Genomic DNA, 12147 nt, shown 5'->3' with positions numbered 1-12147 from the left:
TTTTTAAGAGATCTTTTCATTTATGATCACTAGCCAGAATCCTATCTCCAATTATGATAGTTTGTCTATATTTTCATTTATGTAATTTTTCCAGCTTTCAATGGAATTTTGGATTTCCTGGATATCTCCTTGAATCTATTTCATGTATTCTAATTATTTCCTGTGTTTTTCATTTAAGGTTTCCATCAGTTCTCTATGCTTCTCTTTTTTGAATATACTCACCAGTTCTTTCATGACCTTTATCATTTCTGTTTTTATCTGAGAGAATATTTCTGATCTGATTTCCTTGACATCTTCCTGGAGTTGTTTCTTTACCACCATTGCTATTATTTCAAAAATTTCAAGTGAGTGATTTCTAATTAATTTATGTCTATGTCTCCTGTACTAGACCTGGATGAGCTGGAAGTTTGAGATTGCATTTCATTTTTTCATTTTGGCATTTTCCTGTGTTCCTCCAGCTCAGCCAGATTTCAAGTACTAGTGGCTTTCCTCACTGGCAGCCTGTTCAGCAGTAGGCCTTGCTATCTGCTACCTACAGCTCCAGTTTTCTGGGTGCAGACTCTTGTTCTGTGCAGGCTTCAGAGATGGTTCTTGGGTGCGGGTGAGTTTCTGGGGACAAATTCCCAGCCCCTGGGGGCCTCACCAAGGATTCCCAGGTGACTTCGGATCACTGAGAGTGACATCCAGTCCCCAAGGTCCTCAGAGATGATTCTCATATGTGAACATATTGCAGGGTGCAGAATCCCAGTTCTCAGGAGCCTCACCTATGATTCCTGGATGTGGCAGGTCACTGAGTGCAGCTTCCCAGTCCCTACAAACCTCACTATGGATTCCTGTTTGACCATGGGCTTCTGGGCACAGACTCATGGTCCCTGTGGGTCTCAGAGATAGTTCCTGGGTATGGGTGGGTCACTAGGTACATTTTTCCAACCCCAGGAGCTTCACTAAGATTTCTGATGTGGTAGGTCAATGGGTACAGCTTCTCTGACACTGGGGGCCTCATTGTGGGTTCCCAGATGAGCAAGGGTCCCTGGGAACCATTTTCTGGTCTCTGTGGGCCTCAGTATTGGTTCCTGGATGACCATGAGTCCCTGGACACAGACTCCCTGTCCCTGTGGGCCTCAGAGCTGGTACCCTTGTGTGCTTGAGTCACTGTATGCAGCTTCCCTGTCCCCAGGAGCCACACCTATGTTTCTTCCCCCAATTTTTCTATTAGAAATATCACTTTATTAAATCAACCTTCTCTATGCTCTGAAACCTTTGAAAAATAAATAAGAACAATTTTTATCTTTATTTCATATTTTCTAATAAAAGATTGATATAACATGTTCACATAGAATTTGTTTAGAAAGGCAGATGTTTTATGTTAAAGTTTTACAATTTTCTATAACCCAAACAATAAGTCAGAGAAAAAAATCTACATTGATTTCAAAAAATTCGGAATGATAATTTTATGTAATATAACAACCAGTTATTATTTGAAAATTATGGAAATACAGGTATGCAAAGATTGTTATCTTTGTAATGAAGGCTGTCCACTGAAGCCAATAGACAACATCATGTTTAACCTTGAAATGACAGAATGATTTCCATTAAAATTCAAAACCAGCCTTGGAAGCAAGACACCACATTGTTCCCGGAGCAAGAGCAAATCAATTGTGACACTCAACAGTGATAAAAGTTAGCACTATTAAAAAAGAATAAATGCACTTCGTAATGTTCTCAGATAAATTAAGAATAAATTAAGAGGCTCTCATGATAAATTAGAAACACTAAAGGTTTATTAAAGAGTGATATTAAAATAAATACAAAACAGTAGAATTATCTGTGGTATTTAAAATAGTTGCAAAAATAATTTTAAAGTATCACATTCTCAGTAATCTGACAATTGAATAAAAAGTAAACACATGGGTACTTTGTGAAAACAATCACAAATCAGTAATGAAGATGAAATTAAGTGGCTAACCAAGGAAATGTAAGGTGCTCTTAAGTAAGAAATTAAGTACTATAAAATACAGATATTAACATAGATAATTTTATATTAATTCCTAGATGTGATAAGATTCTGATTAGAATGAGGGGAGTATTAAACTCGTCAAAGTAGTTACTAAGTAATAAAGCAGTTATCAAGTGAATATAAGATGCCCTTATTCAAATTATGAACATACGTAATTGAATTAAGAAAAGATTATTTTTCCCGTCTTTCTCTCCTTCTGCTCCATACACTCTCCTCTACAAATGGAATAGTCCTACCTATGATGAAGGGCTGCCAACTACTTAGCACAGTGTGCTTTAAATAAACAGTACTTAAAGAAGGAGGCAGGGTTGGATGATAAAAAGGAATTAAAATATATATTTATGTACCAATTCTCTACAAAGTATGTACCACAAACAGATACAAATAAAAAGATGAGAAAATATTAAAAAATGGAAAATAGTACTTAAAATAAGATGCCATTGGCACAAAAGTGACACACAATTGAAAAAAGATGAGAATGATCACCTAGTCGTAGTCACATTTTACGACTGTGGTTTATTGTGAGCACAGCGCAGATTCAATTAAAGCAGACTAAGAGTGTGAGGCTAGAGCAACTATTCCAAAACACAAAGAAAGTGAGAGTCCTTTTACACACCATGCACCAAATTATTTCCGATAATTAAATATAAAAACATAAGTAAATATAACTGCAGGACCAGACAGAACCGTAGATCAAGTGTGGTTTCCAAAAGAAAAACATTCTAAGCATAGAAAGCAGAAGCAATGACACAGGATAAATCATTAATTAGAATGAACAAAATTTTCCATAACTCCAAAGGTCAAGAAATCAAACAAATGATAACCTGAAGCAAATATTCAGAGCATATAAATTAAATACACAGCAGCATCTTTTTCTGTAGATCTGTATTATTCAAGTCAGTTCAAAAATTGATACAGCAGTAGATAATTCATAAAAAATAGACATAAAAATAAGCTAAAAATTTATGCACAGCAGCAAATATACAACTATACATTTTAGTTGTTTATAAGGAAATTAAAAAAAATAAAATAATGTCTCATTTCCCGTTTACAGACAATAAACTAATGCAGTGTTCAGTTCATGCAAAGCTATAGGAAATGGAACTTTCAGTAATAAAGTAGTAACTCTAGGATAAAATTATATATTCTTTCTCAAAGTTTAATTAACAGATGGTAGCACAACTTTTAAATACTTTTTTTTGCAGTACCAGGGATTGAACTCACAGAATTATTGCATGAAGAATTCCATATACAATACAGGCATTTCTCAAATTGTATAGATTTAGATCAAGTATAACCTATATATCCAAAAATATGAGAAAGGTTATACAATTTACAATATTCTTACAGAATGAAATATAAAAATATTTCAAGACATGTGCTTTACAAATATTTAACAAGTGAAGAAAAGTTCATAATATATAGCTAAACAAACAAATTAAAATGTAGCTACAGACCAGGAAAACGATCTCTTATGTTATATATTTATATACCAAGGAGAAATCATGTTTGAAATGTATTCAAATAACAATTTAACTTTAGGAAAATAAGTTCACTGTTTTAACTCTAAAGAATGTTCTGATTATAAAAACAGCTATTAAATTATTTCAGTAATCAGAAAATTTTTAGCAAAATGTAAATGAGCTATGGTCAGCTTTGACATCTTTACAAAGTTCATTATTACATTAGTCTGACAATAATCACAAGAATATATAAAATGTTGACCAGATATTATATAAAGGATACTTGTTATATCTTTAAACTCTAACTCTATTGCTCTATATTGCCGAAGTCAACTGTACTTTTCAAAATTTAAAAAAGCATTTCTTACACAGGAAAAAGAAAAATTATGCACAATATAAACTTACATTTTAGATCTGAGGAAGAGATACAATATAAGTTTATGTTGTGCACTGCAAAATGGTGGTGAAAATTGTCCACTTTGTACCATATATTCATGTTTTTCTATTTTGACAGTCTTATTTAATAACATTATACATTAAAGAGTATATTGTCGAGTCATAAATTGAGAGGTTAGGAAGATAATCAAGATGCTAGTTTGTCTCAGACTGAGTTTTGAACTACAGGACTCTCATATGCTAAGCAATGGAGCACATCTTGTTCGTAATCTCTCCAGTGAAACTTGCTGAACTTTCCTAGATGCATCTCCCCTTATCTTTTTATTATGGCTTGGCCTCTTAATATGCTTCCTTTGTTAGCCTTCATCAGCTCGATAATTTTCTACAGGATCCATTAACTTTTTTTAAACAATAGTGGCCACTCCTTAAAGAAATGAAATTGCATTCATGTTTCATTCATATGCAGTATTATTGCTGAACTGGTGTGTTTAATTTCAGAGATCCTTCTCTACTTGCAGATAATGCCTTTATAGGTATTATCTATTCAAGACCCTGCATACCTAAGACTCAGTGACTTTTTAAAATATCTAGCTATGAAATTAAACTATTGAATATTTAATAATGTTTAAATATTAATGTTGTTAGAGGGCAGGAATATATAAAAATGGGATTCATATTTTATTCCTTTAGATAATGGTAGTGAAACAATAATCATGGCATCTCTTGAGCATATAGATAGATAGTTAGTTATAGAGGGCAAAACTAACTGACTGTCCATCAAACAGAGATAGCTGCAGGCTTGAATTGTTCTAAGATGTCAATACAATTTGTGTATTAGTGTTTGTTTGCTGAATTCTCTAAATTAAATGATTTAACTCATTTATTTAATGAAGCAGTTAGGTACAATTAAAGGAAATGTTTAAAATGAAAAATTCTCCTTTTTTTTTAACCTGAAGAAAAAATTAGTTGTGGAATGTAAGAAGGCCTTAATGAGGCTTACTAAATATGTTGACAAAGAAAGAATGGAGATGTTGCAATTTATACAATTGCATTAAAAATAAGTACACATTATCAATGTGGAAGAGATTTGTGCAGCTTTGCTAAAAAAACCAGGAGAAAATTGAAATTATAGTATAAGTGCTCCATGTGCAAAACAATGGCATTTGACCTGGGTCGTGCATACCATGGAAGGCAAGAGAGAATCCAACAAAGCACAGGAAGAAACTATTAACACGGATACTTACACAATTCCTTAAAAAGAAAGTTTTTAAATTTTGCTGATGTTTGATATTGAATTCACGACAGTAAGACACTGTCTCTTTTTGGCATTTCCATCTGCATTACAGTGTAAGTTTGGGTGCTTAGGTGGTGGTGTGGGTTTCATTGTTTATGCCTAACCCTAAACTTTTGCAAATGGATAAATGACTGAAATGAACTCTACACAATAAGCATGGAACCAGCTTCTTGTCCTGACATGTCAGCATCTGGTCTATCAGCCACATAGTAAGGCAAGATCCACGAAGGTCTATTCAGTTCTGATGCAAAACTCAGAAGTAGCGGAGGTGAGCTCAGCGAGAGTTCTTGACTGCCATGCATGCGACTGTGTTTGGTACGCAGCACTGAAGAGCAACACGGTTAAATTCATTCACATTATGAAGAAATCACATGATATATAAATTTATATGTGCTAATTTATTCAATGAACCTCATCCTAAGCATATATTACCACTTGGAAACACTGAGTAATAGTAGTGTACAAGATTCAATCAAAAACTATCAGGAAAGTTAGTAAACTATTAAAGACATTGACATCAGAACCCCTCATGATACTTCCCATCATTTCAAACACAATTATCCCATAAGTCTTGTTACTTTTTGAAGCACTTCCGGAAGTCATCTTCTGTGAATGCCTTTCATGTGCTGTTGAGGCTGCCTCAGTTTCTACAAAAGTCTTGACTACTGTCTTAGTTACATTCTTTTTGTTGAAACAAACTATGAGACACTCACAATTGAAGGAAGAGAGGTCTATTTCAGCTCACAGTTCATAGAGGTGTCATTCATAGTCAGCTGGCTCCCGGCCAGAGCATGACATAAGGACATGGTGGGGAAGGAGTCCATGGAATGTCAGAAGACCAGAAAAGTCGCCTTCTTCTGTCCCTTTTTATTCCATCCAGACTACAAGTCTATTGATCAGTGCCACTCACACCAAGGGAGGGATTCTGTTTTGAGTAAATCCTTTCAGCTTCACCCGGAACTGTGTTAACCCAACTAAGGAACTAATTCGGATATCACACATCCTTAATTCATGCTTACAGATGCTGAATACACTCACCTGTGAAAAGTCCCACATATAGGCCCCTGTGGCTTTGTGAGGACATCTAGTTACAAACCACGACAACCAGTAAAAGAAAACGTGGGCTGATGATGTAGCTCAGTGACGGAGCATTTCCCTGGGCCTGGGTTTGATTCCCAGTGCATAAAAATATCATACTTTGAAACTATACTACAAACTTTTATTCCTCAAAAGATGACATTAAAAATGGGGGAGGGGAAAAGTAAAAATGGTAGAAATGATTACAATACTTACGCCTAACTTGTGTGTGGAAGCCCTCAGATCAATAAAAGAAATAAAAATAGGTAGAAAGATGATAAAATTTCCTGATAAATTGTCCTAATTTAATCATGAAAAGTTTTGAATGATAGTCATGGAGGGAAAAATTAAGATGTGTGGTTTTTGGAAATGCAAAGTAAAAATTACACGTCATGAAGCTCTTTACAGAATGAATAAGACAGAGAACACTGGGTGTGGTGTGACCTCAGCATTTATTCACTGTGTTCTCCTGCCTGAATGTGCTCCCTGGACATCATGCATTGGCAATGTAACCCATAACGTGACAGGGTCGGAAAGGGAGACCTTTGGGAGATGCTTTCAGCAAACAGCTTGTCCATCGTGATGGATTTATACAGTTACCAAAGTTTGTGACGGAGTGGGTGTGTCCTTTTCTGCTCCATTGTTCTGCTCTACTGTTCTGTTCTGATTCCTTTGGTCATTCTGCCCTTCATCCTGGGAGGACATAATAAGAAGATTTTCATCAGATGCTCATGCCTGATATTGGACTTCTCACTTTCATACTTGTGAGAAATAATTTTTTATGCTTTGTAGATTGCTCGGACTTAGATATGCTGTTATTACAGAATAAAGTGGGCCACAAGACTGTGTCATGGTACTAACTGATAACTTTGGGAAGGAATTTAGTACTTTTTAGTATAATTGAACATATGCATGCCATTTGAGCTATTGTAAACCTAAGTATAGTAATTGAACTCTTAAATATACACTGCTCAGAAACAAACATGTGTGTTTACCAAAAGATATGTACTGTGCTTAATGATTTTAACCTCTGAAAACTGGAAACATACCAAAGTTCTGTCTAAAACATAATGAATTACAATACTATGATATATTCATGAAATAGAATAGTATGCAGCACGGAGACAGGAATAGCTGCACTGAACATGAAGAATTGTGGGAATAGAATGTTGAACAAGCCTCAGAAAAAAAGAGCATATACTATACGATTAGAAAACAAAAGGGGAATATCTTAGTTACTTTTTACTTGTTGCTGGGATGAAATACCTGACACTCAAAATGAAGGAAAGGTTTACTTCTAATAGTTCTTGGAGGTTTCAGTCCACACTCAGTAGGCTGTGGGCAGGGTGGCATGGTGAGGCTGCAGGGCATGGCAGCTGCAAACAGCAAGGGCAAACCAGCAAGAGAGAGAGACACAGCTTTTTCCTGCCCTTACATCATATCCTGGCTCCACCCCTAGGTGGGTGTAGCACTCACACCACCGACCTGAGCACTAGACAATGAACCGATCGCAAATGCATAATTGCATGAGGCTTGGGGGCCACTGACATAAACCATGATAGGGAAAGACAAACAAATGTAAACAACCCATGCTGTTGGAAGTCAGGAGAACCAGGAGCTTGGAAGCATAACTGGACTCTAGGTTCCTGGCTAGGGCATTGGGATACCCAGGCATCTCAAGGTTTGAAGAACTCATTATGCTATAAATTAAGAGCAACAAATTTCTCTCAGATTTTAGGCTTCGAAGCTGTTGAAATGTATGTGGTTGTGGTAAGACGTGGGCTTTTAGATGTAGCTGTCATAGCTGAGGTTTAATTGTATGCAGAGTGGAGGTTGAGGCTGAGGTTGAGAGGAGTTGAGATTGTGGACTTAAAATTTATGTGCACAGCTGTATCGCTGTCCCCCATCTCACCAGCCGCTGTTGTGTGAAAAGGGGCGTGTTCCAGATGCAGGCTGGAAATTTTTCAAAGATAGATGAATGTTACCAAGTTCAAGAAAACTGATGTCAACAACTCATCCACTTGTACCAGAGGATCTAAGTAGGTTAGGAAGGCAAATGAGTTTGCTCATAAACTGACAAATGTGGGGAAACAAGGAACCAGAAGTTTGATGGACTTGAATTATAATTTTAGTGGGAGAAAATAAGTGAAAAACTAAAAGAAAAAGAGACTAAAAAGAGACTAAAAACTAAAAAGAAAAACTAAAACAAAAGAGAATTTACAGAGGAAAACTTTAGAAATGGGACACTTGTAGATCAGTAGAGGTACAATGCACAATTTTGTCTTTCAAGCACTGAGACAGGCTGCATATGACAGCCATCAGAGTGGCACAGCTCACAAAACTACAAAACAAATCGCTGGACTGATCCACCTCACTGGCAGCAACCTCACAGAGCATACTGAGCATAACATGAGTAAAAGGAAGGACAAGCCGTGGACCAAGTGTTAAATTTTTGATGACCTGGCAAGATGATGACCTGGAGGAGGATGCAGGACTCATGATTGTAGCCCCGCAGGGCTGGAGTGGAGGGAATGGGATGGATGCAGGTGCGGAGGGGTGAGTGTTGTGAAGCGACAGGCAGAGGCACGGGGTGGTGGAGGAAGAAGCTGCTCTCCTGATGCCTGAATCTCCTGCTCCTGGGAGTACCTTCTTTCAGACAGTCCAGAAGTTAGTAGAACAAAGAGATAACATTCTGCAAACACAGGAACCGGAGGGATTGTGGTGTAAAGAGATGAGTCTATGAAAGAAGCTTTTTCCTTTGTTACTATAGCATAGGAAATTGAGAAGGAATATATTGAGTTTTAAGAGAAGAATATGGTCCACGTTAATTAAGAAGAATAAAATATCACACTGTAAAGAAATGAAAGCGAAGTGGACAAGCTCTGATTTGAGCTGACAGGGACGTTAAATATGGTGATTCTGCTGCATCTCCAAGTTCCATGTCTCTTGTTGTTCCATTATTTCCCCGTGTCACACAGTTAAGACATGTGCCTTCTTGGTAAATTGTAGCAGTTTATGGTGGGTGGTAAAATGTTGAATCCCCCCCCCACCAGACAGAGAAGGGTAATCGAGGTCTCAAGTAATGCTCTGTGGTGTTGATTTCTAATTCTTTACTGAGATAATAGCTGATAATCAAGTAAAGTAGCCTGCCACAACATGTGAACAGGCCTGGGAGAAGTTCTTAGAAGCAGAAGCAAACAGTTTCTAAAGATGCACAGTATTCAAGGAGAGAGTACATGAGGATCAAGCCAGGTGACTGTGATGACAGCACTTTTTTCTCCCAACAAGGTGGTCTGCTTGCTTCCATGGCTGGTAGAATTTATCTGGGCCATCTTTAAGGGGCTTGAGTAGGTACTGGGGAGGAAAAAGGTCTGAGTTGATCTCAGTGGGCACAGAAGAAAAAGGTATATATCCTCCTCTCCTTTGGGCTGTGCCTTCGCAGAAGAAAAGAGGGCTGAGTATTCTATATAACCAGGTCATTGCTTTTCTTAGCTTTCTGTGCTAAAGTTTTGCAGCAAGAGACTTGGTCAGATCTTGAAGCCCTGCAGTCAATGCCAAGATGCAAGACAAGGTTTTAAGAAGCCTTAATGAAGAAAACTAACCATCAAACACATCAGAGACTCCTGGGATGCTTGCATATGTTTACCAGGTGCAGGAGAAACATTTTTCAGAACATTAAAATGTCTATATCTATGTGATGTGTGGAAAACAGTAAAACACTGAAGAATAACTGATGTAGAGAATGCATAATGAAAATGATAATCTCTCTGAAATTCATTTGTTGTTTTCGAAGCAAAGGCATATGGATTTCAAATGTCAGAGTATGTCTACATCTCATGAGAAAGGTATCAGAAATTAGACATTTAGATTTAGTAAAGCGTAAAAGGATGAAAGAGTAGATGTCTGAATGGGGGAAAATTTCACATTCATTTTTCTCGTGATAGAAGCCGTAGCCTCAAATTCCCTGGGTCTGACTGACCTGGAAAGCAAGGATGTTTTTTAGTTTCCATGAAAAATATCTCCCCCATTTTTGTTTACCTTTGGGCTGAAATCTGTGATGTTTCTTCTTTGCAGGAATATATTTAACCAATAAAATAAAACCATAAGGATGTTAAAGCAGCTCATCAATTTGAAGTAGTTAATGAGATGTTCCAAGGTACTTTATCATGGTGTGGACACTGGTTCCACTCCACCTTTCAACATTTAGTAGCCTAGTTTATATTATTGCAGCAGTTTTATGTTTAAGGTAACTATGATGACCTTCATAAACCCCAGCATTAATTATGTCATATCTCCAGTTTTCAATTTTGTGTTATATTTCAGTCTTTAGAATAATTATTGTATATGGTCCGTGATATCTAGGAATATTTTATTTCCCATGCCATAAATACCATCTAATTGTTTCTTTATCTTTCCTGCTTTTAATATCTACTTGGACTCCATCTTCCTAATGCTTAGAAATTAAATGTGACATTGTGTTTTGTATGTGCAAGGAATTCAGCTATGATTAAGTAGCAAAACTCAGAAAATGCTCCCTTAGAAAAACCACTAACAAAGCATTATTTGCCTTTTCACTATGGAAAATAAATGTTACACTTTATTCTTCTCTATCTTCTCCCGTGGAATTGTATTTTTTTTTAGTGGCACCAATAATAACGCAAGGTCAATTTTAAAGTGTTCGCTTTTCTTCTCTTTGTCCACCTTTCTCTTCTGTGTCTGAATTGTAACTTAAATGTCTGCAGTGTGCTCTGAAGTTCTCCTTTAATTACTCAGATAGACAGACAAAAAGACAGCAAACGCACAACCGCTCATGGCTTCCACAAATGCATTCAGTGTGGAAACTCTCATTATATACACCCTTGTAAGGCTTAATGATTTTTCAGGTTGTATTTTCTAAGTTTTAAAAGCAAACTGAAATCATAGAAAAGTTTATTTCAAACAGAAACTGGCCCCCTATCCCTTCATATCATCAGTTTAAAAATTGCATTTAATAATAATATTTTTTATCTTCTGAGACTTCATTTCTTTGCATTGATAGGTAGATAACGGATCTTTGAATTAAGTAGTAAGTATATAGGCTCAGAATTCATATTCTTCCATAATAGTGGTAGATTCTTTGAATACTCTACCTAAATGATAACTCTGGTCTACATCTGGGTAAATTTTCACCCCAATTAGACAATCTGATCTGCTTTTGAAAACAAAAATTCATCACTTCATTTGCCTGTTAATTACAGAGGATAGAAAAATGTCAAGTTTTCATTGGCTTATGAGAACTATGTATAAAAGAACCTCAAGCCAAATGGGATAGAGAGATGGACAGGACCCAGCTGGCTATCTGTTTAGAATTGGGCTACCAGAAATGGAGAGGTCTTACCCACTTCCAACTCTGTAGCACCTCAAAATCAATACAGAAAAGCTTCAAGATTCCCTGATCTTACAAAAGAATGTCACAGATGATTTCTCTAGAGGATTGTCTGCCCAGTTATAATAGCTGGTAGAGCATAAGCAGCTAAGGTTAGTGGGATAAACCCAGTAACAGTATAAATCTGTGCTTAATAATGGTTGAATGAAATGTCTAAAATCCTCTACATCCATATGATTCCAAGGAGTTTCAAATCTTCTTAAATATTTGTCACGTAAACAATATTTTAAGCCAAAAGCATTCCAAAGGTCTTTATAATTCACGTGTAATTTTCAGCTCATTTTTCTCCCTTGCACTCAACTCACTTTGCATTTTCCCTTTTTATTCAGTATTCCTAATAGCCAGTAGCTTTTTTCAGACTTACTGAAGTGAATCCATCTTTTCACTGGGATTTGACAGATAGGGAGGTCTGAAAGTGCAGTCTTCACGATAAGACATCTGAGGAAAATATATTGTAGATTTTTTTCTTCTGAAC

This window comes from Cavia porcellus, unplaced genomic scaffold, assembly GCF_034190915.1.
Source record: "Cavia porcellus strain 051 isolate PalLab524CR breed Dunkin Hartley unplaced genomic scaffold, mCavPor4.1 scaffold_7, whole genome shotgun sequence".
In the NCBI taxonomy this organism is placed as follows: domain Eukaryota; kingdom Metazoa; phylum Chordata; class Mammalia; order Rodentia; family Caviidae; genus Cavia; species Cavia porcellus.
Note: the sequence above shows the minus strand (reverse complement) of the source record.